The sequence below is a fragment of the Neovison vison genome, chromosome 8 (assembly GCF_020171115.1).
Source record: "Neovison vison isolate M4711 chromosome 8, ASM_NN_V1, whole genome shotgun sequence".
NCBI classification, from domain to species: domain Eukaryota; kingdom Metazoa; phylum Chordata; class Mammalia; order Carnivora; family Mustelidae; genus Neogale; species Neogale vison.
Genome location: NC_058098.1, coordinates 91,424,821 through 91,429,378, shown reverse-complemented (window position 1 = coordinate 91,429,378; position 4,558 = coordinate 91,424,821). Strand labels below are relative to the sequence as shown.

The following is a 4,558-nucleotide window of genomic DNA, read 5'->3' as shown; positions in this document are numbered from 1 at the left end:
CTGTTTTGCCTAATACAGCCTGCACACCTAAGTGACAGGAAATGTTTGCCTTCAGCCCAGTAAAATCACATGTAATGGATGATTATCTAACCAGGAAAGGAAACCCTGAAGTTGTAAATTTATTCCCTGAAAGTTTGAGGATACCCCGAACACTGATAGATGACTGAGAGCAATCTCAGGAAGGAAAGTGGTTGTAATTTAAGTCTAATCGATTGAGTTATAAAGCATTTTGGAGACCTGAACACAAGGGATTTGGCCATCCTGGGAAGCATAGAAGTAAGCCCCAGCACGGGAACGGCAGGGTGGGTCTTGACTAAGGGGAGGTGAGCTCCATGATTTCCTTGGTCAGACTGCTCCTGTAGCAGGGAAGAGAGGCCTTGCCCTAAAGGAGACATGTGACTTCAGATTAGCTATTTTTGTTCTAAGTTCTACATTTTTTTAAAAGATTTTATTTATTTATATGAGAAAGAGAGAACACAAGCAGGGGAAGGGGCAGAGGCAGAGGGAGAAGCAGATTGCCTGCTGAGCAGGGAGCCCTACAGGGGGCTCAATCTCAGGACTCTGGGATCATGACCTGAGCCAAAGGTAGATGTTTAGCCAACTGAGCCATCCAGGTGCCCCCTAAGTTCCACATTTACTAAGCAATCTTAAGACCATGAGGAAAAGATCAGCCAGTCAGGTAAATGAAAGCATTCCAGTCCTTTAGAATGTCTGCTATTCTTTGTGTGAATCTGTATATTGATTAGCATTTGGTTTATATGTCCTTGGGTTCTGTGTGAACTTAGTTAATAGGTGCTTGAGAGATGGATCCCCTTGCAGTAGGCTAGACTAGAGGTATAAGGCTCAGATCTGGGTTCTTGTTTTAATTCAGCAAGGTGAGTACTGACTGCCTCACGGGGACCTGTGGAAAAAGGGTAGGAGGTGGGAAGCAAGGACAGGAAGCCAGCTTTGCCAAGGAAACACTACCCTTTGTCTTAATTGTTGACCTTCCTATTGCAGTCACATCCAGGCACATTGTCAGCACAAGGCAGAAAGTGCTAAACTGTAGTTGAGTGATACAAGCATTGAGTGCTGTGGATTTGGAGGAAGGTGAGATTACTGTGGAAGGTTAAAGGATGATGCCCTAAGAAAGTGGGTAAGACTTGCCAAGTGGATGTGAGTTCAGCAGATGGAGATATCAGAGATGGAGAAGAAGTACCTACTGCCACTTTAATGAAATTCCCCTCCAGGGCTCATGTAAAATATGTGGTCATCTGATCCCTTAGCTGTTAAGCCAAAGGAAAAAACCTTGTGGCCAGAGAGGGAGTAGTAAGTCCCAGAGAAAATGAAGTAAAGATCACCTGTTCATTCAACAATTTCTTCACTCAACATTTACTGAGTACCATGTGCCAGGCACTAAGCTGGGTCCTGTGGATACGGAAATGAGCAAAACCAGAAGCTCTACCTTCAGAAAGTTAATAGTCCAGTGAGGAAAGAGACAGAAAGACTTTGAAAGGAAGGAAGGAAGGAGGAAGGAGGAATTGATACCTTGCAGGAAAGAGACAGAAAGACTTAGGAAGGAAGGAAGGAAGGAAGGAAGAAGGAGGAATTGATACCTTGCAAATGGAAGAATGGTGTAGTATGTCGGATGTGCTATGGAGAAAATTAAAACAAGGGGTGGGAGAATAGGAGGATGTGCTGAGGTGTTTGCCTCCCAATTTAAGTGAATTATTTGCAAGTTAATATAAGGTACAAGGACACACAGTCTTTGATCATTTTCTGTGAGTTGGAAGCTGACCAGGTTGTGACCCAGGAGATAGAGTTTGTCTGTGAATATGACTCACTGCCTGGGAAGAAATAAGTCAAGATCTCTGAGTGGAACATTTTCTTCTGAAAGCCAGAAAAGCCAGGTGTGATGACAGAGGAAAATGGAATTGTACCCTAGACCCATAAATATAAACACTTTGCTTCTAAGACAAGTGTTGGCCTGGTGAACGGTAATAGAGCTAAGCAAGGAAGAGGAAGGAACCAAAGAAGAACCTTCTCCACTACTTTTCCTGCCCAGGGTATGGGGAGGAGAGGAAGTCAGGCCTGGAGATGGGTGGCCACATAGTGGGGAATATGCTGAGACCATGTGTTTCCTCGGTAGGTCCCCCATTCACAGGTTTAGGCATGAGGGAGAGTGAACCCTGTCCACCTTGTGCTCCGCAGCACTGTTTTTCTGAACCAAGAACTTCGGAACTATTGAGTTCGTCATACAGCTCAGTGCCAGAGGTGAAATTGGAACACAAAAATTTTGGCATTCTGGGGCGCCTGAGTGGCTCAGTGGATTAAAGCCTCTGCCTTCGGCTCAGGTCATGATCCCAGGGTCCTGGGATCGAGCCCCGCATCGGGCTCTCTGCTCAGCGGGGAGCCTGCTTCCTCCTCTCTCTCTCTGCCTGCCTCTCTGCCTACTTGTGATCTCTATCTGTCAAATAAATAAATAAAATCTTTAAAAAAAATTTTTTTTTGGCATTCTGAAGACAGAATGGTAGAAGGAAGTAGAAGTTTGTGGTTGAGGAAGGAAGGATCAAATGTGGGACAGTATGAGTACTAGTATCAATAGGTGGTACCCACCGGAACAAGGCGGAGAGATACACAGCAGGCCCTCAGAAGTCTGTGCCAACCTGCAAGACGTCAGAGGCTGTGGTCACCTACGTTCTCTTTGAAGCTGGGGAAACAGAGGAGGAGGTGAGGTTGGTAGCTGAACAAGGCTCAGTAATTTACATTCCTGGTTTCACCTACCACTTTATGTGGTGAGGCTTGTACCCATGTCCAAGGCTATTTAAGACAGGGCCTGTCTGCTCAGAGTCTGTGCATGAGGGCTTCCCCAGGCCAGACTCCTTGAATCAGTTCATGTCTCCATAGTCCCAAGCTCTTCTTCCCTGGGAAATAAAACAAAACAAAACAAAGCAAACTGTCTCTCAGATTTTCATACCTGCTTTTGTGTTCTCCTTGCAAGCTGACAGATTTCTGAGAGCCTCAGGGACACAATCTGGCAGTTTCGCATCTGTCGGTTATCCTCTATTTTTCAGTTACAAAACTGTGTTTCAAGCCAGGATGTCCTGACAGGAAACCTGAGTAATACAATGCTCCTTCTTCCTGCTGATGTGTTCTGTGTGGATATGTAGAAGCCACAATGGTGCAGTAGCTTCTTGCTGCTTTTTATAGTCTGTGCTGTTCATTATCCCTTAACCTGGTTGGGCTTTTCCTCGGAGAATAGGCTGATGCAGAATGAATCTCGTGGTGCCACTCCTGGGGATACTGTACATGTGTAATAAGGAGTGGGCATGTAGTCCATGGGGCTTTCTGCTCCACGTTCCTAGCAAATTTAACAATGCTTGATGGCAGTGTTCGGGCCCAGCAGTCAGCACCCAGCACCCTCCAGGAATATATGGTGTGGTTCTAGACACCTGAATCCCTACCAGGCTCGTCCTTGCTGAGAATGACTTGCTTTTAGATTCCCATTTGATTTAAGCAGAACCTTTCATTGAACACATCTGGCATATATACATCTCACATTTCCTGCACATTAGCAAAAGAATTCTAGCTAATGAAAGCTGGAAGCTGAAAGCTATGGCACTGTTATGACTAAATTAACACCCTGAGAGGTTAGTGAATTTTACGTGGATTACGTTGCCTACAGGTTGACCTCTGGCTGTGATCTTTGCAATATAAAAGCTATTTCCCCAAAATTTTAACAAGGGGAGAGGCAGGAGAAAGCCATTCCTATAAGTCTTATTTCTGACACACAGCTAACCACAAAAATGTCCACAATGCAGTGATATAATTGATACCTTGCAAATGGATTTAAAGAACGTAACTAATGAGTCCAGACACATTTATGAGCTGACAGTGTCCTAATAGGGTTATTAGAGATGTGACAGGAGCTGGGTCTCATGTTTGTTTCTGTCCCCAGCACAGGGCCTCTGATAGCCATGGATACATATTAGGTGTCGATGAACAGTCATGGAATTACTAAATGGAAATTTACTGGAGCTCTCTGCACTGTTAGACTCCACACACAAATAGACCTGCCCTGTGGGATCCTTAACAAAAGCAGATAGTTTATGGGAGCTGTCACTCGAGTTGATTGGCGAGACAAAGTGAAACCAAGGGAGTGTGTTTTTAAACCAAATATATTTACTCTGCTAAATTTTACAACTGGAATGTTCTACTTTGGGTGGGGAGTTGTACAAAATGACCTCTAATTTGAGGTTTGTAGGTTTAGGAAAATGCAGATTTTTTTTACGGCACTGAGATGAACCCAGCAGGGCGAGCTGGCAGGAAGTCAGACTGCGGTCCTTGCCTGTGAGCATGACACAGGCCAAAGGAGAAAAGGAAAATAAGGCTGCCAGAGCTACTAAAGCATTTTACAAAGTTTTGCCGAGCTTTCCAGGTTTTTCTGGAAAAAGGAAGAAAAGAAAGAGGAAAGGGCAAGAAGAGGATTGGTTAACAGCTGGCTTCAGAAATGCTGACAAGTGGTTTTGCCTACTGGTTTTATTTTTCTAAGTCAGGGATAAGGAAACAGTGTGGTTGG

At 44.6% G+C, this 4,558-nt stretch overlaps 1 long non-coding RNA gene across 1 annotated transcript; it reads right to left on the bottom strand.

Annotated features, from left to right (window-relative positions):
* Positions 1-300: 300 nt before the first annotated feature.
* LOC122915723 lies at positions 301-3,069 on the bottom strand. The gene is made up of 3 exons (XR_006386084.1): positions 2,957-3,069; positions 2,596-2,689; positions 301-382 (listed from the first exon to the last, which is right to left on the bottom strand). It is a non-coding gene; the product is annotated as an uncharacterized LOC122915723 (long non-coding RNA).
* Between the last annotated feature and the right edge of the window lie 1,489 nt (positions 3,070-4,558).